The following is a 24,228-nucleotide window of genomic DNA, read 5'->3' as shown; positions in this document are numbered from 1 at the left end:
GCTGAGAAGCTCACAGAGACCGCCATAAGCAACAGTTTAACAGAATGCCACAGACTAATCAACCAAACTTTTTGGGTTGGGTTCTCTTTTATAGTCTGCAGGCATTAATTGAAAGAAGTCAGTGTTCCAGCAGAGGGAGACAACGTTTCAGAAAAGGCATTGTAGCAAACCAAAAAAGAAATTTTAAGCACAGCAGAGTAACCAGCGCACATACCTGTTAGCTCAGGTGAGTTTAAAAGGCTGCTGTTGATAACAAGGGCATTTGCTAAATAGATGGTGTGTGTGCAACAATATACTGAAAGGTCAATTATATTGTGCAGCTTATCTCACCACCTGTAGTTATTTAGGTGAAAGCTCCAAAATGCTTGCCTAATATGTCTGTTTATCCAAAAGGAAGTAAAGAGGGAGAGCTAGAAAGATAGCATTGCGTTACATTACATGGCAATGCAATGCACAGTTGCTGAAGTTGAACCAAAATGAGCTTGTCATCTGGCTTCTGCAACTTTGAACATGAAAAATCCAATGAGGAGAAGAAAAGCAAAGCCAAAGAGTCCATCCCAAAATCCGACAAACAAGCAAAATGAACAAAAAACATTGAATTCAATACTTTCTGATTTTAGAAACTGCATTAAAGAAGGGGTGCACCGGTCCTGGAGATACTGCAATACCAGGTCAATGCGTGGAGTGGACAGAGCAAGCTCTTTTTCCATCTCCCTGTTCTAAAAATCCATTTAATATATGGTCCCCAGATAGGGGACGTATCAGATATTAAACTGATAAGAACAGATACTACACTTGATCTTAGCCAAAAGGCCGAGAAGCGATAACCAGAATTGGTTTCAAACTACGGAGCCACCCAAGGATCCTGAAAAGTCCATTTGTGGAGATGAGCTCCTGGACTCCCGTTAAGAAGACATGTTGTCAACCTCTAGATCCCTTACATGCCTGCACTTTTCGGCTTGCTGCTGCTGCAATCCACGCGTTTTAGATCTGCATAACTCCACCTCTTTAAACACAGCACCTTCACCCCCTGCTGTTCCCACCCGCCTCAACACCGTTGGAAGGGAGGAGAACCAATTAAGGCGGGGGGTGGGGTGGAACGAGCAGCTGTCTACCCTTAGCAGGAGGGCTGCTGATTACATACCTCTCCTGCTGCTGCTGCTGGCTTTCCAGCAGCAGACTGAAGGTGGCTGCTGCTGTGCACAGGTATATAAAGGCTCAGAGCCTATTATGACACGCGCAGCCAGCGTTCCATTGCCACATTCCATCTACTGCAGGCAGGATACCTGGCTGGCTGAATGTCGCTGAGAAGCTCACAGAGACCGCCATAAGCAACAGTTTAACAGAATGCCACAGACTAATCAACCAAACTTTTTGGGTTGGGTTCTCTTTTATAGTCTGCAGGCATTAAATGAAAGAAGTCAGTGTTCCAGCAGAGGGAGACAACGTTTCAGAAAAGGCATTGTAGCAAACCAAAAAAGAAATTTTAAGCGCAGCAGAGTAACCAGCGCACATACCTGTTAGCTCAGGTGAGTTTAAAAGGCTGCTGTTGATAACAAGGGCATTTGCTAAATAGATGGTGTGTGTGCAACAATATACTGAAAGGTCAATTATATTGTGCAGCTTATCTCACCACCTGTAGTTATTTAGGTGAAAGCTCCAAAATGCTTGCCTAATATGTCTGTTTATCCAAAAGGAAGTAAAAAGGGAGAGCTAGAAAGATAGCATTGCATTACATTACATGGCAATGCAATGCACAGTTGCTGAAGTTGAACCAAAATGAGCTTGTAATCTGGCTTCTGCAACTTTGAACATGAAAAATCCAATGAGGAGAAGAAAAGCAAAGCCAAAGAGTCCATCCCAAAATCCGACAAACAAGCAAAATGAACAAAAAACATTGAATTCAATTCTTTCTGATTTTAGAAACTGCATTAAAGAAGGGGTGCACCGGTCCTGGAGATACTGCAATACCAGGTCAATGCGTGGAGTGGACAGAGCAAGCTCTTTTTCCATCTCCCTGTTCTAAAAATCCATTTAATATATGGTCCCCAGATAGGGGACGTATCAGATATTAAACTGATAAGAACAGATTTTTTTTTTTCCTCAGATTAAGACCCACATTAATTTATGCATCATAGCGCATATTCACATAACGGGTTCTCAAATCATCATTCGGAAAAACAAAAACAAAATCCCAAAAAACACAACCCTGCAATTAACTGTTACTTACTGTAAGAAGTCCAATGTGAAAAGTTCCAGAGTGCTTCTGCTGCTGTCTCACCATACTTCTTTTTATCCAATAAATAGGCATAAAACAGTCTAGCAAGGAAAATCTTTCTGCATTCCATGGGGGAAAAAACAATCTTTTTAAAAATCACCAAATTCCGAACGTCCCATAAAACCTCTTTATATATGACAAAAATAATCCAGCTTGCCCGCTTCCTTTGCGAGTACTTAAAATCTTGACCTATTAAAATCCTTTCAAAATCGAAACAATGAAAACCAACTAAAGCAACAAACATACGTGACAACAAGGTAAAAACTTTTTTAGCAAAAAAACAGTCCCAAAAAATATGCTGTATTGTTTCCACCTTATTGCAACCTTCCCTAGGACATAGTTCTTGAACCTTTATCCCCCGGTCATTCAAAAAAGCCCTTGTTGGCAAGCATCCATGCAACGCCATCCAGGTTACATCCTTCTGTCTGTTGCTGATTCCACGCATGAAAAAAAGCTTCCACACCTGTCCAGACTGTGCATTATTACAAAACGGCACATCACATAACATCTCCTTCTTCTTAATACCTGAGACAATCAGTTTTTTGTCCGGTCTAACCATGGAGCTTATCCCATTTTGATCATAGAAGGACCTAAGCACCACATAAAAAAACGGTATCACAAACGAAACTGGTTTTCTTAAATCCTTCTCACACCAGCTCCATTTCTGGAAAAGCCGTCCTGCTAAATATTTGCACATGTCCGCAGTCCTGTTATTGCACTGGGATAATTTATAAATGTTCAAAAAATAATGCATTCTTAAAAATAAGTCAATGTTAGGAAAATCACAACCCCCATTTTCCACAGAACACATAACCATTCCTCTTCTTAGTTTCTCCATTTTGGATCCCCAAAAAAACACAAACAGTTTCCTTGTCACTCTCTTTGTCCAAAGCACAGCAGGTGGGAAAATCAAAGCAGTGTACAGCAGAAGCGGGAGAATCACAGACTTGATTACCAGCACTTTCCCTCTCAGCGACAGGTTCCTTAGTTTCCAAAAGTTCAACTTCTGATCCATTTTGTCTTCTAGAATCTTCAGGCTGCTTTTCCCTTTCAGTTCCTTCTCAAAGATGACACCAAGAACCTCAATTTCCTCCCTACTCTCCACTCCTGCCACGTTAACCTCAACCTGCCTCCCAAAGTTACAAAGCTGGCACTTTCCCCAATTCACCGCCATACCAGCCACACAACAAAAAATCCTTACGTGCAAATTCACTCTATTGAGATCCGCCTGTGAACCACAAGTAAAAACAATATCATCCATATAACTTAAAGACTTGACTGGACCCCCGGATCCCCCAGGAATAAAAACACCAGCCACACACTTGTCAACTTGCACACTTTTTAAAAGGGCCTCCACCACACAGATAAAAAGAATTGGTGACAGGGGACAACCCTGCCTAACTCCCGATAAAATATTAAAACTGGAACTCACATGCCCATTAACTAAAATCTGGCTACTGACCCCACAATAAAAACTCTTAATGACCATCAATAATTTATCCGGAACACCAAGGTGACTTAAAGCAGAGAACAAAAATCTATGTGATATTTTATCAAAGGCTTTCTCCAGGTCCACCGACTGTAACAAAAGAGCATTCTTATTCAAATTAGCCTGATAAATTAAGTCTCTTAGAAGCAGCAAATTATCTGAAATTTTCCTACCAGGCACTGCACATGCCTGATACTCCCCCACCATATCACCTATCACATCTGCCAGTCTACCAGCCACAATTTTAGAAATAATTTTGTAATCACTGTTTAACAATGTTATGGGCCTCCAATTTTTAATATCCCTCATGTCCCCTTTCTTATGAATCAGCGTAACAATCCCCCTACGCATAGAAACCGATAAAATCCCATGAGTAAAACCATATTGCACCACCCGGAAAACTCCACACCTATAATATCCCAAAATCTAACATAAAATTCAGCAGGAAGACCATCACAGCCTGGCGTCTTGCCTTTCGCCAAGCCATCCACTGCCCGTCTAATTTCATCTTTCCCAACCTCCTCACTTAAAAACCCAATTTTCTCCTCAGGAATATTATTAGTTAATACTTTGCAATAATCATTAATTTCCGCATCACTGGCTCTACTATCGTTAGAGAAGAGTGTTTCATAAAAGGAAAGAATACTGCCAATCATCTCATCCCCAGATACCTCCCCTGCAGGAGAAAAAACAGACTTAAAAACCCCTTTAGGTTTAAAACATTTTTTAAAAAAGTATCTCGAACATTGCTCATTTTCCTCCATGTGCTTTATTTTTGCCTTAAACATAATAGTCTTCCCTTTTTCAATAAGTATCTTCTTCAGTTCGTCCTTCAAATCTGCAATCTCTTTATCCACCTCCATCCCCGCTCTCTTAAACTTATGGAGTACTTCCAATTTTGAAATAACAGCAGCATCATGATCCCTTTTGGCTTTCGCTCTCCTAAAACACACCCCTTTAAAATAACATGCAAATTTCTCCTTAGCCCAGTCCCACCACTCTAGCAAATCTTTAAAAAGGTGCTGTTCAGACACACAAGACAAAAACACTTTATTAAAACCAACCTTAACACTCTCCTCTTCCAGCAGGCTTACGTTCAGCTTCCAGAGTCCCTTTCCAAAAGCCAGGGACTCAGCTATACACAGATCTACCACTATCATCTTGTGGTCAGAAAAAGTCGTCATCACGTGGTTGCACTTGGCCACCTTAATCCCTTCAGACATAAAAACATAGTCAATTCGGGAAACACTACGTCCACTATCTGATATGTATGTGAACTTATCACTTGGCCCAACCATCAGACCAGCATCCGTGTAGCGTAAATCCTGCACAATCTGATTTAAAATATTAGACGTAACATCAGTCCTACCTTCCGTAGAGCTCTTACGATCTTTTGCGGATCTGACACAATTAAAATCTCCAGCCACTATAGTGAAGTCTCTGCCTGGTAAAAACAACTTTAGAGACTCCAAAAACCCAACTCTTGCTTGTTTATCAGCAGGGGCATAAACATTAAAAACCCGTACCCGCTGACCTAAAAAATCCACTAATAAAAACAAACATCTCCCAGGTATGATTACTTTAAACTCTAAAACCTTTAGACTGGAATTACACAGTAAAATGCCCACCCCTTCATTCCTGTTTTCTGAGCATGGGGACCAAAAAGATTGCCCCTTATTCCACTCACTCTCATGCGGGGCAGATTTAATTACACATTCCTGCAGACAGACAATATCTGCATTCACACTCTCAATGTACTCCAGTATCCCTGCTCTCCTACAAGCAGAACCAATCCCTCGTACATTCAGAGAAGCAACACACAACGCCATCATAACAACAGGAAAAAATCTCCACCATACCCGATCCATCATGAACCAGGAGAAAACCCACTCCTGCCACCCACTTTTCTACGTATATCAGGCGACTCAGAACTCGAGTCCCTGTTAGAATAACCTGGTCTTAGGGAGACTGGATCTTCCTGCCCCCCAGACCAACACCCCTCCACCTTACTTCTTTTAATCACGGAGGCATAACTCTCCTCCTTGCCATCATCTTCCTCCTCATTTTCACTCCAATCACTGTTAACCCTATCACGCTGCTGAGGGGTTATAGTTCCATCCGAATCAGAATCCTCCTCCTCCAAAACCTCCATTTCCTCACCCCCATCTCTTCCCAAAACAGGATTCACTGACTCCGCCATATTAGACAAATCCATCCCATCACCCGGGCCATGCACATCAGCTACTTTGTTTATTACTTCCAGCCCCTCCCTCAAACCAACTTTCTTCTGGCTCCGCCCCTTTTCCTCCATCTTGGGCACCGCATGGTCTCTTCCCCTACCACCATCTTGTTTTTGGCTTTCCCCCTCTGAGTCTGAGCCTTCGCCCTCCTCCCCACTTTCCTGCCGAGTCTTCTTCTGCCTCTCTTCAGCGTCCACCTGTGACCTAGGAATCTGAGCCCACAATCTACATTTCCTTGCAAGGTGATCTGCATGTCCACACAAATCACACACCTTATTCATTGGGCAACCACTTGCAACATGCCCAGATTTCCCACAACCTCTACAAACATCACCTTGCACTGGACAATCTTTCTGAACATGTCCAAACTCATGACACTTCCTACAATATTCCATCTGTCCATTATAAAAACAAAATCCCCTTTCTCCTCCGATAGAAAACTGTGCAGGAATGCTCTTGGCACCCCCAATAGCTCTATCATCCGGTCTCAGTTTTACAACATATCTCCTCTTGCCATTTAGATAATTGTATTTGTTCTTCATTCTTCCCAAAAATTTAACCTCACTACAATACCGAGCTAAAAAATTGGAAACAGTCTCATCCGGAACTTTAGGGTTATACATGTGCACAACCACATACTTATATGTCTGCTGGAACAGAGGTTCCAGTGCAATAAACTCTAGGCATTTCAATTCCTTTTCTTCCTTCATTCGTACCAACTCCATGTAGACTCTCTGGCAAATACTCAAAGAAACAAAAGTGATATCATAAATTCCTTGTTTCTGAAAATCCTGCAGTGCCAATACATCCGTTACCTTCAAGCCATTAATGTTCTTCAAGACATCTGTAGCACCCTGAGGATTCGGCTGCTACAGGGGTATTGCACCTCAACCCAGAGGTGTGATATTCCACTCCCAGGTAAGGATGGAGTGTGGAACTGAGCTCAGATAGACTGCATACACTACATACATCCCATTTCAGAGGAGCAGGCCGACGGTACTCCCACTTAGAAATGTGCAGGTACAACCGAGCCTGTTCCTGGCTGGAGTGGGAGGGGGGTGGTACATCCCATGTAGTGTAGGGGCAGATAGGGGGAGCAGTCTGGGTAGTGTTAGGAGCTCATTGGGTGCTGGTCACCTGAGCTCACACATAGAGGGATATATAAGGAGGGCACCAACTAGAATCAGGGTGAGATGCAGAGGACAGGTCAGTCTGTCAGAATCAGGAAGAGGAGCAGAGCAGAGCCCTAGAGAGAGAGAGGAGGAAGAAAGAGAAAGACCCAGAGGGGGAAGACTGAAGGGACCCAAGAACCCAAATTAGAACACCGGGTGAGGAGTCAGCATCAGGGTACCGGAACCCAAGCTGGTGGGGGTAAAGACATTCCCCAGCCAGAGACCGGAGACCGTGGGCAGTGTCTGTCACGGTCACCCACTACATTCACCCCGAAGGCACACCACATGGAGGGTCAGTGAACCCAGGGCCAAGGGTGTCCCAAAAGAAGGCCCGAGGGAGCTGGACCTAGGTGAATCCCTGGTGGGGACGGCTGAAGAAAGGACAGAGGGAGAGCTCAGGGCCACGCTCCGGACTTGTTTGGGGGTTGGCTGGATCCAGGACCTGGTGGACGCAGCACGGCTCGGGTGGTCACTAGCAGCTGGAGTGACCAGTACAACATCTGCAGTAAGTAAACACCCTTAACTGCACAACCCGAGTCTGTCTTCATTGCCGGCTGCACCGCACCACCACAACCCCCATCCTCTGCACCTGACCCCCTGAGGCTATACCCCTCCCGTTGGGGGTTATCCCACCAAGCTGCGCACCCACCATCAGCCTCAGCGGACCCTGCTGCAGCGGCGGCCACAGTGACCGCATCCCAACGGGTGGCGTAGTCGACACAAAAGAACTTTAGTAACATCTGTAAAGCTGCCACATAACACTGAGCTTGACGCCCTGGGCACGGGACCGGGTCACCGCCGCTCGGAGACTACAACCCCCCATCTGATCCGGTGCCGGGTATTCCCCTCAGAAAGGAATATGTCCCAGGGGGCGCGTCAACTTTGGCGTAGTCGGCAGGATTACGTGCCCGCAACACCCGGGTACTGCGTGCCTGAAGAAAAGTGCAAGTTTACCTCAGAAAGAAGTCTCCCGCCGGTTCCGGAGGGTCCACGCCATCGGACTCCATCACCAGTCGTTTCCCGCCGATTGTCCGCCATTTCCAACTTGTTCCCGCCATCTGCAGAGTTTCCCGCCACTGGGAAGCGATTCCCGCCAAAACCGCAGATTTCCCGCCTTGGTAGAGCAGCGGACGCCATTATGGGCGTGCCAAAGGAGGGCAGGAGGCCACCTCCCATCGTGGGCCAGGACAGAAAATGGCGCCAAAAGTGGAAACCGCCCCCACCAACAGAGACTGTGATGCTGGAGGTGTCTGTCAGCGTGAAAGAACTCCCCCTGGAGCTGACAGTCACCGAGTTGCCCCGGGACCGCCCTCTAAGGGGGAGGAGACGAAAGAGAAGAGAAAAGATGGGTGTCGCTTGGAGCAGTCTGGAGCGAGCGCACCCGGAGGCAAGAGGTCTAACGAGGAGTAGCGGAGGAGCTTACCCGGAGATGGAGAGAAAGCAGAACAGCACCGGCCCGCTGGCCAGGAGTCTGCTAGAGACCGAGGAAGGAGGGCAGAGCAGCACCGGCCCGCTGGCCAGGAGCCTGCCGGAAGCAGAGCAGAGCAAACCCGACCCGATGGTCAGGAGCCTGCTAGAGTCCACAACCCCGCTAGGTCTAGCGGAGATCTTAGCGCAGCTCCCCCGAGACCGGGAGTGTGCACAAACTGCCCTGGAGGGCCTCGCACGGAGGATGGCCCGGGTACAGCGTGAGATACTGGCGGAGTGGAGCCGGGAGATGGCCCAGCAAGCAGAGACCAGTCAACGGAGCACGCTACCCTGGAAGAGGAAGCAGACCGCCTCTGAGGATGGCGCGGGAGGACCCAAGGCCGGAGACGGCGCCGAGGAGGGAGCCGAACGCATGGAGGCAGGTAAAGGGGACGCCTATACCCCAAGCCGTGACACCGCTCACCTGCCCCAGCTCCCCGTCGCAGAGCCCGAAAGTCCCCCTGCTGTGCCCGTAGCCGCCACGTCACCGCTATGGACTAGGCCCCGACCGGAAGCCGCCGCAGCGACCCCTGTGACGTCACGTGCCTCGATCCGGAGCGTGACAAAGCAGGAATTACCACCAGCCTGGTCGCAAGGCCTAGTACCCCCGGGCGCCGCAATACCAACAGCGCCCCCTACCTCCGCGGAGCCCCCGGCCTGGTCGCAGGGCCAAGTAGCCCAGGGCGCCGCCGTCCTAACGGTGCCCTTCACCCTCCAGGTGCCCCAGGCCTGGCCGCAAGGCCTGGGCAACCCGGGCGCCACCACCACCGCGCCCGCGCCCGCAATACCAAGGGTGCCACACCTGGGGGAGGACCTCTTCAGCCAGCTCACATGGCCGGACGGGCGGCCCTTCATCTGGCCCGAAGGATACCATGAGCTGGAACGGCAGCAGAGACTAAGACCCCTGGATGAACCCCTGATTCCGGCTCCGAAGCCCGTGGCACGGATCTCGCCCCCGCTAGCGGAAGCACAGTTTGAGTGGGACCCCACCGGAGAAGATTTAATGGGGTTCACTCAGGAAACTCGGGCAGTCGCCGCTGAGCGTACTGAGTGTTGTCGTCAGCAGCTAGCAGAGTTTACGAGAGAACGGGAGGAGAGGCGGGTCAGAGAACAACAGGCCCAAATCCGGAGTGCGGAGCAGAAGAGCCGGACTAGGAGGAACCCCCGTGCAGCGCACTGTCCCCGCACCATCGGGACGGTGATAAAGTTCAACCCGCAGCATGGGTGGGGCTTTATTCGGGACCGTAACAACCGCGGTGACGTTTTTGTGACCCGCAGAGACGTCGAGTCCCACCTGCCGGAGGGTCACAAAGGCCGTGACCTCTACGTCTGAGACGAGGTCACTTTCACCCGGCACAAGTGTGCCAAAGGACCTTACGCCCTCCACGTACACCGCTTGACGGAGGAGGAGTTGCGGTACGGGGAGGAGGAGCCAGAGGACCCGGACGGGTCTGAAGCAACACCATACCAAGAAAAAGCAGGAGGGAGCCGTCGTTGAGGACGGGAGTAGAGACTGTATATAGTTGCCCGTCGGGGCACAGTGAACCGTTGCTGCTAAAATAGTCCCCGTTGGGACCAGTGAACTGTTTACCCGTTAACCCCTTCATCCTACAGGCTGAGGACTGTGAGCAGCCATTCCCTTCCCTCTAACTGGCCGAGGACTGAGAGCGGCCAACTTCCCCTGTAAATAGTTGCGCGTCCTAAAGCGCCCCCTACCGGTTTTATAGAAAACCAGTTTTTCAAAGAGACTGTCGCACTTTTCCCGGACACACGGTGCACAGTGTCCGGAGGGGGAACTTGAAACAAGAGACGACGAGAATGTTGATATGAAAAGTTTTATATATATATTATGTTTTATATGTTTATATGAAAAATTTTGTATGTTTTTGGTGTTATTTATGTCTTACAGCCCGAGGACGTGCTGTGATTTACCAGGGGGGAATGTAGCACCCTGAGGATTCGGCTGCTACAGGGGTATTGCACCTCAACCCAGAGGTGTGATATTCCACTCCCAGGTAAGGATGGAGTGTGGAACTGAGCTCAGATAGACTGCATGCACTACATACATCCCATTTCAGAGGAGCAGGCCGACGGTACTCCCACTTAGAAATGTGCAGGTACAACCGAGCCTGTTCCTGGCTGGAGTGGGAGGGGGGTGGTACATCCCATGTAGTGTAGGGGCAGATAGGGGGAGCAGTCTGGGTAGTGTTAGGAGCTCATTGGGTGCTGGTCACCTGAGCTCACACATAGAGGGATATATAAGGAGGGCACCAACTAGAATCAGGGTGAGATGCAGAGGACAGGTCAGTCTGTCAGAATCAGGAAGAGGAGCAGAGCAGAGCCCTAGAGAGAGAGAGGAGGAAGAAAGAGAAAGACCCAGAGGGGGAAGACTGAAGGGACCCAAGAACCCAAATTAGAACACCGGGTGAGGAGTCAGCATCAGGGTACCGGAACCCAAGCTGGTGGGGGTAAAGACATTCCCCAGCCAGAGACCGGAGACCGTGGGCAGTGTCTGTCACGGTCACCCACTACATTCACCCCGAAGGCACACCACATGGAGGGTCAGGGAACCCAGGGCCAAGGGTGTCCCAAAAGAAGGCCCGAGGGAGCTGGACCTAGGTGAATCCCTGGTGGGGACGGCTGAAGAAAGGACAGAGGGAGAGCTCAGGGCCACGCTCCGGACTTGTTTGGGGGTTGGCTGGATCCAGGACCTGGTGGACGCAGCACGGCTCGGGTGGTCACTAGCAGCTGGAGTGACCAGTACAACATCTGCAGTAAGTAAACACCCTTAACTGCACAACCCGAGTCTGTCTTCATTGCCGGCTGCACCGCACCACCACAACCCCCATCCTCTGCACCTGACCCCCTGAGGCTATACCCCTCCCGTTGGGGGTTATCCCACCAAGCTGCGCACCCACCATCAGCCTCAGCGGACCCTGCTGCAGCGGCGGCCACAGTGACCGCATCCCAACGGGTGGCGTAGTCGACACAAAAGAACTTTAGTAACATCTGTAAAGCTGCCACATAACACTGAGCTTGACGCCCTGGGCACGGGACCGGGTCACCGCCGCTCGGAGACTACAACCCCCCATCTGATCCGGTGCCGGGTATTCCCCTCAGAAAGGAATATGTCCCAGGGGGCGCGTCACATCAACGCAAACTTGGTCCAAACCGATTTCTCCTTCATGACCTGCAGCCACCTTCAGACGGACCGAGTCCTCTAATCCACGTGTTTTCTCCACCATTTTTACAGCAGATAAACACAATCGCCGCTCAATCGCACACTAGGGCCCCACAAGGGGGAACCCCAGTCACAACTGCCCTCCAAACAACACCAGCAGCAGAAAACCACCACTGATTTTGCCAAAAGGCCGAGAAGCGATAACCAGAATTGGTTTCAAACTACGGAGCCACCCAAGGATCCTGAAAAGTCCATTTGTGGAGATGAGCTCCTGGACTCCCGTTAAGAAGACATGTTGTCAACCTCTAGATCCCTTACATGCCTGCACTTTTCGGCTTGCTGCTGCTGCAATCCACGCGTTTTAGATCTGCATAACTCCACCTCTTTAAACACAGCACCTTCACCCCCTGCTGTTCCCACCCGCCTCAACACCGTTGGAAGGGAGGAGAACCAATTAAGGCGGGGGGTGGGGTGGAACGAGCAGCTGTCTACCCTTAGCAGGAGGGCTGCTGATTACATACCTCTCCTGCTGCTGCTGCTGCTGGCTGTCCAGCAGCAGACTGAAGGTGGCTGCTGCTGTGCACAGGTATATAAAGGCTCAGAGCCTATTTTGACACGCGCAGCCAGCGTTCCATTGCCACATTCCATCTACTGCAGGCAGGATACCTGGCTGGCTGAATGTCGCTGAGAAGCTCACAGAGACCGCCATAACCAACAGTTTAACAGAATGCCACAGACTAATCAACCAAACTTTTTGGGTTGGGTTCTCTTTTATAGTCTGCAGGCATTAAATGAAAGAAGTCAGTGTTCCAGCAGAGGGAGACAACGTTTCAGAAAAGGCATTGTAGCAAACCAAAAAAGAAATTTTAAGCGCAGCAGAGTAACCAGCGCACATACCTGTTAGCTCAGGTGAGTTTAAAAGGCTGCTGTTGATAACAAGGGCATTTGCTAAATAGATGGTGTGTGTGCAACAATATACTGAAAGGTCAATTATATTGTGCAGCTTATCTCACCACCTGTAGTTATTTAGGTGAAAGCTCCAAAATGCTTGCCTAATATGTCTGTTTATCCAAAAGGAAGTAAAAAGGGAGAGCTAGAAAGATAACATTGCATTACATTACATGGCAATGCAATGCACAGTTGCTGAAGTTGAACCAAAATGAGCTTGTAATCTGGCTTCTGCAACTTTGAACATGAAAAATCCAATGAGGAGAAGAAAAGCAAAGCCAAAGAGTCCATCCCAAAATCCGACAAACAAGCAAAATGAACAAAAAACATTGAATTCAATTCTTTCTGATTTTAGAAACTGCATTAAAGAAGGGGTGCACCGGTCCTGGAGATACTGCAATACCAGGTCAATGCGTGGAGTGGACAGAGCAAGCTCTTTTTCCATCTCCCTGTTCTAAAAATCCATTTAATATATGGTCCCCAGATAGGGGACGTATCAGATATTAAACTGATAAGAACAGATTTTTTGATTGAAGCTGCATCCAAGGCACTGAAAAATGTGACCGAAGTCACACCAAAACAGCGCACGAGGCGAGGATTCATGTGGACCCTTCCCGGAGGAGAGGGTCCCCAATAAACCATCCCCATCCCTCCGAGCCAGAAGGCCACAGCGAGGGTCAGGGATCTCCGATGCTCTCCCTAGCCGAAGCCGGAGAAGAGCCGTTTTCGTGCTCCCAGCTTCCATCTAGGCTGCCACCCTAGTGGAGCTGGAGCCTGTGTTGGTTTCTCAGCCCAAAGCTGACCGGACCTCCGACCGGGTTTATAAAAATTCCCCTTCCTAGCCCGGAGGCCAGGAATAGGGGGGGTTGCTCAGAAAGTATGATTGGCAAAGGTGCGGCGTGCTACGAAGCCAAGTCTTTCTGGGGTTCCCAGTCCCAGTAAGCTTGGACTCCCACCAGGGCGCCTACTCCTGGGGCACATTGCTCCAAAGCCCTCACACTTACCCAGCCTAGTGACTTCGATCCTGGAGGGCCATGTTTTCCATCAGATAACTCTATGAGCCACCTGGCGTACTAACAAGTGCACCAAACCAGTGTGTAATATGCATCAATTTACTAGGGCAGCCCAAGGACAAAACTGCCTTTTCAAAAGATACTACACTTGATCTTAGCCAACAGATACTACACTTGATCTTAGCCAAAAGGCCGAGAAGCGATAACCAGAATTGGTTTCAAACTACGGAGCCACCCAAGGATCCTGAAAAGTCCATTTGTGGAGATGAGCTCCTGGACTCCCGTTAAGAAGACATGTTGTCAACCTCTAGATCCCTTACATGCCTGCACTTTTCGGCTTGCTGCTGCTGCAATCCACGCGTTTTAGATCTGCATAACTCCACCTCTTTAAACACAGCACCTTCACCCCCTGCTGTTCCCACCCGCCTCAACACCGTTGGAAGGGAGGAGAACCAATTAAGGCGGGGGGTGGGGTGGAATGAGCAGCTGTCTACCCTTAGCAGGAGGGCTGCTGATTACATACCTCTCCTGCTGCTGCTGCTGCTGGCTGTCCAGCAGCAGACTGAAGGTGGCTGCTGCTGTGCACAGGTATATAAAGGCTCAGAGCCTATTATGACACGCGCAGCCAGCGTTCCATTGCCACATTCCATCTACTGCAGGCAGGATACCTGGCTGGCTGAATGTCGCTGAGAAGCTCACAGAGACCGCCATAAGCAACAGTTTAACAGAATGCCACAGACTAATCAACCAAACTTTTTGGGTTGGGTTCTCTTTTATAGTCTGCAGGCATTAAATGAAAGAAGTCAGTGTTCCAGCAGAGGGAGACAACGTTTCAGAAAAGGCATTGTAGCAAACCAAAAAAGAAATTTTAAGCGCAGCAGAGTAACCAGCGCACATACCTGTTAGCTCAGGTGAGTTTAAAAGGCTGCTGTTGATAACAAGGCCATTTGCTAAATAGATGGTGTGTGTGCAACAATATACTGAAAGGTCAATTATATTGTGCAGCTTATCTCACCACCTGTAGTTATTTAGGTGAAAGCTCCAAAATGCTTGCCTAATATGTCTGTTTATCCAAAAGGAAGTAAAAAGGGAGAGCTAGAAAGATAGCATTGCATTACATTACATGGCAATGCAATGCACAGTTGCTGAAGTTGAACCAAAATGAGCTTGTAATCTGGCTTCTGCAACTTTGAACATGAAAAATCCAATGAGGAGAAGAAAAGCAAAGCCAAAGAGTCCATCCCAAAATCCGACAAACAAGCAAAATGAACAAAAAACATTGAATTAAATTCTTTCTGATTTTAGAAACTGCATTAAAGAAGGGGTGCACCGGTCCTGGAGATACTGCAATACCAGGTCAATGCGTGGAGTGGACAGAGCAAGCTCTTTTTCCATCTCCCTGTTCTAAAAATCCATTTAATATATGGTCCCCAGATAGGGGACGTATCAGATATTAAACTGATAAGAACAGATACTACACTTGATCTTAGCCAAAAGGCCGAGAAGCGATAACCAGAATTGGTTTCAAACTACGGAGCCACCCAAGGATCCTGAAAAGTCCATTTGTGGAGATGAGCTCCTGGACTCCCGTTAAGAAGACATGTTGTCAACCTCTAGATCCCTTACATGCCTGCACTTTTCGGCTTGCTGCTGCTGCAATCCATGCGTTTTAGATCTGCATAACTCCACCTCTTTAAACACAGCACCTTCACCCCCTGCTGTTCCCACCCGCCTCAACACCGTTGGAAGGGAGGAGAACCAATTAAGGCGGGGGTTGGGGTGGAACGAGCAGCTGTCTACCCTTAGCAGGAGGGCTGCTGATTACATACCTCTCCTGCTGCTGCTGCTGGCTGTCCAGCAGCAGACTGAAGGTGGCTGCTGCTGTGCACAGGTATATAAAGGCTCAGAGCCTATTATGACACGCGCAGCCAGCGTTCCATTGCCACATTCCATCTACTGCAGGCAGGATACCTGGCTGGCTGAATGTCGCTGAGAAGCTCACAGAGACCGCCATAAGCAACAGTTTAACAGAATGCCACAGACTAATCAACCAAACTTTTTGGGTTGGGTTCTCTTTTATAGTCTGCAGGCATTAAATGAAAGAAGTCAGTGTTCCAGCAGAGGGAGACAACGTTTCAGAAAAGGCATTGTAGCAAACCAAAAAAGAAATTTTAAGCGCAGCAGAGTAACCAGCGCACATACCTGTTAGCTCAGGTGAGTTTAAAAGGCTGCTGTTGATAACAAGGGCATTTGCTAAATAGATGGTGTGTGTGCAACAATATACTGAAAGGTCAATTATATTGTGCAGCTTATCTCACCACCTGTAGTTATTTAGGTGAAAGCTCCAAAATGCTTGCCTAATATGTCTGTTTATCCAAAAGAAAGTAAAAAGGGAGAGCTAGAAAGATAGCATTTCATTACATTACATGGCAATGCAATGCACAGTTGCTTAAGTTGAACCAAAATGAGCTTGTAATCTGGCTTCTGCAACTTTGAACATGAAAAATCCAATGAGGAGAAGAAAAGCAAAGCCAAAGAGTCCATCCCAAAATCCGACAAACAAGCAAAATGAACAAAAAACATTGAATTCAATTCTTTCTGATTTTAGAAACTGCATTAAAGAAGGGGTGCACCGGTCCTGGAGATACTGCAATACCAGGTCAATGCGTGGAGTGGACAGAGCAAGCTCTTTTTCCATCTCCCTGTTCTAAAAATCCATTTAATATATGGTCCCCAGATAGGGGACGTATCAGATATTAAACTGATAAGAACAGATTTTTTTTTTTTTTTTTTTTTTTTCTCCTCAGACGAGGAAATTCCACAGTCTATGGAAACCAGACAAAGGAAAATTCCATCAAAACAGCTGCGTCAAATCCAATACGCAATTTGCTGTCCCCATCATCATCGGAAATATTTATTTCATATTTCAAAACAACAATAACAAAAATCAAGAGGTACTAACAATATCTCTCCACTTTTTAACTTTCCATATTCCCTCCGCATCCACTTCCCCTCTCCTCTTTTTGTCCCATAGGAAACACACATACATCTTCCCCAAAATCACCTTCACACTATCCTTTACAGCAATTTCCTTCCTTTTAAACACATACACATTCCTCACATCCCATAACACTTCCTTTATACATGCAAGCATCAACCACAAGACTCTTTCCTTCGTCCCATCACATATTCCCAAACCAAACATAAACAACTCAAAAGACAACAAATTCACACCACACAATTCTTTACACAAAGGCCCCATTCTCCCAATCACATCTCTAGCATACTGGCAATTCCAAAAAACATGCAACACACTTTCCCTTCCACCACAGCCATTTCTTGGACACATTTCACTCCTCACCAAACCTCTATTCCTCTGAAACTCTCTCACAGGTAATACTCCATGTAAAGACTGCCACACAACTTCACTCTGTTTGTTGGTCATACCACTCATCCGCACTTTCTTCCAAACCTTCTGCACATCACCACCCCTAACCATATTTATTCCACATTCTACCTCTCTACATTCAATCATCCTATACACAGCCTTCTTATTCTCCAGCAATCTCACATCTGCATCACACAGTTCATACCTCACCAAAAACTTATAAACCCACACATACCATACAGGCACCTCAAAAGCAATCGGACATCGCAAATCCCTTTCTTGCCACTTTAAACGAAACAAATACGCTCCAAATAAATACCTACACATAGATGAAAACTTTCCATCCGCCCTAATCACTTTCAAAACAAACACAACGATATTCACACCAAAAAACACGTCCAAATTCGGAAAACCCAAACCACCTTTTTCCACTCTTTTAACCAAAATTTCTCTCCTAGCTCTCTCCATTTTCGAGTTCCACAAAAAAACAAATAAAATTCTATTCAAGCTTCTCATACACATATATCCTGGTGGAAATACTACCGCAATATATAAAAATATTGGCAACACCACACTCTTAACAATTAAAATCTTCCCAAAAAAGGATAAACTCCTCAATTTCCAAAAATTCAACTTCTGCTCAACTTTTCCTTTCGCATCATCCCAACTTTCTTTCCCATCCAAACTCTCTGAAAACTTCACACCCAAAACTTTAATAGGTCCATTCACTACATTCACACCTACATCCCTACTTAAACTTCCGCCTCCAAAACCCTTACACTCACTGTTTTCCCAATTCACTTTAAACGCAGATGCACCACAAAAAATAGACACTAACAACTTCACCCGCCTCACCGAACATTCAGAATCACATAATACACACACGTCATCCATATAACCACTCACCTTCCATTCTTTTCCTCCACCTCCCGGCACTTGCACACCACGAATTACCTTATCTTTCCTCAGCATACACAACAATGGCTCAATTGCACAAATAAATGCTACAGGGGACAAAGGACACCCCTGTCGCACACCCGAAAACACATTCACTTTCCTACCCACATACCCATTCATTAAAACACAGTTATAAACACCCGCATACAAACTTCTCACTCGCCCAACAAAATCAGCCGAAAAACCCATTTTTAACAACACTCTGAACAAAAAACCATGCGACAACCTATCATAAGCCTTTTCAAAATCCAAACTTAACAAAAATACACTCTTCTTACGACCCATGCAATCCCATAGACAATCTCTTAACATACACACACACTCGTGAATCCGCCTCCCAGGTACCGCACAACACTGCTCATCCCCAATCACACTCTCTATCACATCACGCATCCTATTAGCCATAAGTTTTGCATAGATTTTATAATCACAATTAAGTAACGTTATTGGCCTCCAATTCCTCAGACTTTTCAAATCCCTTTTCTTAGGAATTAACACAACCATACCTGCACGCATACTCTCAGCCACCTCCATGTTTCCCCACATATACTTACATACATCCACAAAGTCCTTACCAATCACACCCCACATCACACGATAAAATTCTACTGGGAGGCCATCCTCCCCCGGCGTCTTATTCAAAGCCATACTACACATAACCTTCCATACCTCATCACCAGTCACCTCACCCATCACTCTCTCTCTTTCTGCTTCACTCAACTTACTCTCTAACACACTCAAAACATCATTCTCCAAACATTCATCCCTCTGTTTCACTGCATACAGATCCTCATAAAACTTAGCCACCTCTTCACACATATCCTCTCCACTCACCTCACTTCCATCTGCTCCATACACCACGCTCATACTCTGTTTCTTTCCAAAAACTTTTTTAAAGAAAAACCGAGAACATTTCTCATCCTGCTCCATCTTATCAATCTTTGCCCTAAACACTATGCTTCTCCCTCTCTCCAACAAAAACTCACTAATCTCCTTTTTTACCTCTAAAATATCCTCCTCCACCTCAACTCCTCCTTCCCTTAACTTATACAAAACACTCAACCGCGCGTTCAGTTTAACAAAACTCTCTCTTTTAATTGCTGCATACTTGTATCCTAAATTTTTAAAGAACATTTTTGTTTGTTTCTTCACCCAGTCCCACCACTCACAAACATTCCCCAACTCATTTTTATGCTTACACCATTCTTCATACCGCCTTTCATACTCCTTTCTCACATCTTCATTCTCTAACAGTTTAACATTTAACTTCCACAATCCTCTCCCAAACACTCCATCAACTTTTATATCCAACTCACACAACATACACACATGATCTGAAAAAAGAACGTTTTCCTGCCTATAATTAACAGAAACCATATTTTTAGAAATAAAACAATAATCCAATCTGGATTGTACCCTACCACTCTCAGAAAAGAAAGTGTTCAACAAAGGATTCATGTTACACACGCGCTGCATATCACACAACCCAAAATCATTCACTAACTCCAATAATGCTTTCCCAGACACATCCACATTCACTCTCCCCACATCACAGTTCATATCACCCACAATTACCACAGGTATTCTTCCTGGAACAAAAAGCTTAATTTTTTCAAATAAATTTTTGCGCTCATTTTTTTCAACTGGCGCATAAACATTAATAACACAAAACTTTACATTCTTGTATACAAAATTAGCAAGGATACATCTCCCCACCTCAATAACCAAATAATCACTCAAAACAACCTCCCTTCCTTTAACCAAAATACCCACACCATCATTCTTATTACATGCACTCCCCGACCACACAGACGCTCCATAAGACCATTCATCCCCTTTCACACCATCCACTACCCCACATTCTTGTAAACAAAAAATAGATGCATTTTGCATAGCTAAAAACTCAAAAATAGCAGCTCTTCTTACTTTACTTTTAAACACTCTTACGTTTTGGGACACTATGGTAAATCCCATAATACTTCTACTCCTTCACCAATTACACAAAGAAATAGCCTTTGGCCTAAACCAAAGCTCACAAGAGGACAAAAAGAAAAAACATTTACAATATTATATGGTGACACTATCCAGCACCACCACTATCCTCCTCCGCCATCAGAACAGAACAGCTGGTTTCCGACCCGCTGGCTTCACCAGCCACACTCCTCATTCTGGCAGTTCTGATCTTCCTCTGAGGCTCACTAAAATCTGCATCATCACTGCCCCCACCATCCTCCCTACGACTCTTCTTTGCACCCCTATCATCCTCCGAAGAAAAATCTTCAATGTTTTCAGGACCCGAAGGGTGTTCAGGACTGTCGGGTTCCGAGATTTGCACTTCACATCCTGTTGCGTCCATTGCCTCTCCAAAAGTCATCATCTCAGGCAGCTCTGCTTCCACCACTTTCCTAGATATTCTCGCAGACACTGCCTTTTTCTCCACCTTTGCCACTTCCCTCCAGAACTCCTTTTCTTCCCTCCGCTTCTTCCTCATTTCTTCAGCAGAAGAAGAACATGGTCTCAGGGACACCTCCTCTGGCGCCGTAGAGGGAGAGGCTCTACCAGTTTCCCGCCTCCTTCCCTCTCTCTCCTCCCTCTCCAATCTTTCCAGCACTTTCAGTGCGCTTGCCATCTGCCTCCTCTCCAGCTCCTCCTCCTTCTGTTCTTTATCAGAACGTCTAGGTGCACTCATAGGACAGTCCTTATACATGTGATCACTACTCCCACAGACATCACAGGACTTGGCCTCTGGACACTGGTTGGCCATATGCCCCTCCTTTCTGCAATTTCGGCAACACTGCCCTTTAAGGCATGTTACCATGGTATGTCCGAAAGAAAAGCATCTACGGCAAAACATGGGCTGGCCTGGGTAAAAGAGGAAACCTCTATGGCCTGCAACGGAAAAATTTGATGGAGGGTGTCTAAAGCCCCCCACACTGTCAGGATCCCTTTTCAATTTCACACGGAATTTATACTGACAGTTAAAGATTCCTAGACAATTGACTTGCTTCACTCCCTTCCGCACATATTCACAGTAGCGAGAGAGGAAGCACTCCAGCAGCTCAGGGTCTGTAAAAGGGTTATAGACAGTCACAGTCACCTCCTTTTCTTGCAGACCAAACAAAGGTTCCCATCTAACTCCTTCCAAGCAGGGGTCACTAGAGTGACCACGGAGCCATTCAAAGACATTAAGGCAAACATCCTGGTCCATAAAGGTAACGTCATAATTACCTTGACGTGAAAATTCGTTGACACTGAAGATCTCAGAACGTCTTGCTCCAGCTTTGCCTTCAACGATGTCTTGGACAATGAAAACCACGTTGTTCTTGTTCTGGTCAGATGGATCCACGGACAAACGGATGGTGTTCTTCACAAAAGACATCTTGGATTCTGTCGGTATGGAATACCACAGGAAAAAGCAGAAAATCCTCCACAAAAGGGTCCGGATTCCTCCAGGAGACTCGCACCAATCAAGGTACAGTCATACGATCGCAGCCAAAAGGCCGAGAAGCGATAACCAGAATTGGTTTCAAACTACGGAGCCACCCAAGGATCCTGAAAAGTCCATTTGTGGAGATGAGCTCCTGGACTCCCGTTAAGAAGACATGTTGTCAACCTCTAGATCCCATACATGCCTGCACTTTTCGGCTTGCTGCTGCTGCAATCCACGCGTTTTAGATCTGCATAACTCCACCTCTTTAAACACAGCACCTTCACCCCCTGCTGTTCCCACCCGCCTCAACACCGTTGGAAGGGAGGAGAACCAATTAAGGCGGGGGGTGGGGTGGAACGAGCAGCTGTCTACCCTTAGCAGGAGGGCTGCTGATTACATACCTCTCCTGCTGCTGCTGCTGCTGCTGGCTGTCCAGCAGCAGACTGAAGGTGGCTGCTGCTGTGCACAGGTATATAAAGGCTCAGAGCCTATTATGACACGCGCAGCCAGCGTTCCATTGCCACATTCCATCTACTGCAGGCAGGATACCTGGCTGGCTGAATGTCGCTGAGAAGCTCACAGAGACCGCCATAAGCAACAGTTTAACAGAATGCCACAGACTAATCAACCAAACTTTTTGGGTTGGGTTCTCTTTTATAGTCTGCAGGCATTAAATGAAAGAAGTCAGTGTTCCAGCAGAGGGAGACAACGTTTCAGAAAAGGCATTGTAGCAAACCAAAAAAGAAATTTTAAGCGCAGCAGAGTAACCAGCGCACATACCTGTTAGCTCAGGTGAGTTTAAAAGGCTGCTGTTGATAACAAGGGCATTTGCTAAATAGATGGTGTGTGTGCAACAATATACTGAAAGGTCAATTATATTGTGCAGCTTATCTCACCACCTGTAGTTATTTAGGTGAAAGCTCCAAAATGCTTGCCTAATATGTCTGTTTATCCAAAAGGAAGTAAAAAGGGAGAGCTAGAAAGATAGCATTGCATCACATTACATGGCAATGCAATGCACAGTTGCTGAAGTTGAACCAAAATGAGCTTGTAATCTGGCTTCTGCAACTTTGAACATGAAAAATCCAATGAGGAGAAGAAAAGCAAAGCCAAAGAGTCCATCCCAAAATCCGACAAACAAGCAAAATGAACAAAAAACATTGAATTCAATTCTTTCTGATTTTAGAAACTGCATTAAAGAAGGGGTGCACCGGTCCTGGAGATACTGCAATACCAGGTCAATGCGTGGAGTGGACAGAGCAAGCTCTTTTTCCATCTCCCTGTTCTAAAAATCCATTTAATATATGGTCCCCAGATAGGGGACGTATCAGATATTAAACTGATAAGAACAGATTTTTTGATTGAAGCTGCATCCAAGGCACTGAAAAATGTGACCGAAGTCACACCAAAACAGCGCACGAGGCGAGGATTCATGTGGACCCTTCCCGGAGGAGAGGGTCCCCAATAAACTATCCCCATCCCTCTGAGCCAGAAGGCCACAGCGAGGGTCAGGGATCTCCGATGCTCTCCCTAGCCGAAGCCGGAGAAGAGCCGTTTTCGTGCTCCCAGCTTCCATCTAGGCTGCCACCCTAGTGGAGCTGGAGCCTGTGTTGGTTTCTCAGCCCAAAGCTGACCGGACCTCCGACCGGGTTTATAAAAATTCCCCTTCCTAGCCCGGAGGCCAGGAATAGGGGGGGGTTGCTCAGAAAGTATGATTGGCAAAGGTGCGGCGTGCTACGAAGCCAAGTCTTTCTGGGGTTCCCAGTCCCAGTAAGCTTGAACTCCCACCAGGGCGCCTACTCCTGGGGCACATTGCTCCAAAGCCCTCACACTTACCCAGCCTAGTGACTTCGATCCTGGAGGGCCATGTTTTCCATCAGATAACTCTATGAGCCACCTGGCGTACTAACAAGTGCACCAAACCAGTGTGTAAAATGCATCAATTTACTAGGGCAGCCCAAGGACAAAACTGCCTTTTCAAAAGATACTACACTTGATCTTAGCCAAAAGGCCGAGAAGCGATAACCAGAATTGGTTTCAAACTACGGAGCCACCCAAGGATCCTGAAAAGTCCATTTGTGGAGATGAGCTCCTGGACTCCCGTTAAGAAGACATGTTGTCAACCTCTAGATCCCTTACATGCCTGAACTTTTCGGCTTGCTGCTGCTGCAATCCACGCGTTTTAGATCTGCATAACTCCACCTCTTTAAACACAGCACCTTCACCCCCTGCTGTTCCCACCCGCCTCAACACCGTTGGAAGGGAGGAGAACCAATTAAGGCGGGGGGTGGGGTGGAACGAGCAGCTGTCTACCCTTAGCAGGAGGGCTGCTGATTACATACCTCTCCTGCTGCTGCTGCTGCTGGCTGTCCAGCAGCAGACTGAAGGTGGCTGCTGCTGTGCACAGGTATATAAAGGCTCAGAGCCTATTATGACACGCGCAGCCAGCGTTCCATTGCCACATTCCATCTACTGCAGGCAGGATACCTGGCTGGCTGAATGTCGCTGAGAAGCTCACAGAGACCGCCATAAGCAACAGTTTAACAGAATGCCACAGACTAATCAACCAAACTTTTTGGGTTGGGTTCTCTTTTATAGTCTGCAGGCATTAAATGAAAGAAGTCAGTGTTCCAGCAGAGGGAGACAACGTTTCAGAAAAGGCATT

General features: G+C 47.0%; 6 non-coding genes and 2 pseudogenes across 6 annotated transcripts; all 8 read right to left on the bottom strand.

The window, feature by feature from the left end:
- Positions 1–634: 634 nt before the first annotated feature.
- Positions 635–825, bottom strand: LOC141229550 (U2 spliceosomal RNA). The gene has a single exon (XR_012296209.1). It is a non-coding gene; the product is annotated as a U2 spliceosomal RNA (small nuclear RNA).
- Positions 826–1,937: 1,112 nt separating this feature from the next.
- On the bottom strand, positions 1,938–2,129 carry LOC141229688 (U2 spliceosomal RNA). Its single transcript, XR_012296336.1, has one exon. It is a non-coding gene; the product is annotated as a U2 spliceosomal RNA (small nuclear RNA).
- Positions 2,130–13,144: 11,015 nt separating this feature from the next.
- On the bottom strand, positions 13,145–13,326 carry LOC141229657 (U2 spliceosomal RNA). Its single transcript, XR_012296312.1, has one exon. It is a non-coding gene; the product is annotated as a U2 spliceosomal RNA (small nuclear RNA).
- Positions 13,327–13,850: 524 nt separating this feature from the next.
- Positions 13,851–13,992, bottom strand: LOC141229702 (U2 spliceosomal RNA; annotated as a pseudogene).
- A 1,115-nt stretch (positions 13,993–15,107) lies between these two features.
- Positions 15,108–15,298, bottom strand: LOC141229549 (U2 spliceosomal RNA). Its single transcript, XR_012296208.1, has one exon. It is a non-coding gene; the product is annotated as a U2 spliceosomal RNA (small nuclear RNA).
- A 1,112-nt stretch (positions 15,299–16,410) lies between these two features.
- Positions 16,411–16,605, bottom strand: LOC141229687 (U2 spliceosomal RNA). Its single transcript, XR_012296335.1, has one exon. It is a non-coding gene; the product is annotated as a U2 spliceosomal RNA (small nuclear RNA).
- Positions 16,606–22,763: 6,158 nt separating this feature from the next.
- On the bottom strand, positions 22,764–22,945 carry LOC141229656 (U2 spliceosomal RNA). The gene has a single exon (XR_012296311.1). It is a non-coding gene; the product is annotated as a U2 spliceosomal RNA (small nuclear RNA).
- Positions 22,946–23,470: 525 nt separating this feature from the next.
- On the bottom strand, positions 23,471–23,586 carry LOC141229709 (U2 spliceosomal RNA; annotated as a pseudogene).
- Between the last annotated feature and the right edge of the window lie 642 nt (positions 23,587–24,228).

The sequence above is a fragment of the Phyllobates terribilis genome, unplaced genomic scaffold, assembly GCF_046119375.1.
Source record: "Phyllobates terribilis strain yellow unplaced genomic scaffold, ASM4611937v1 Scaffold_487__1_contigs__length_1357975, whole genome shotgun sequence".
Lineage (NCBI taxonomy): Eukaryota > Metazoa > Chordata > Amphibia > Anura > Dendrobatidae > Phyllobates > Phyllobates terribilis.
The sequence above is the reverse complement of the archived record's forward strand: the minus strand, read 5'-3'. Positions and strand labels throughout refer to the sequence as shown.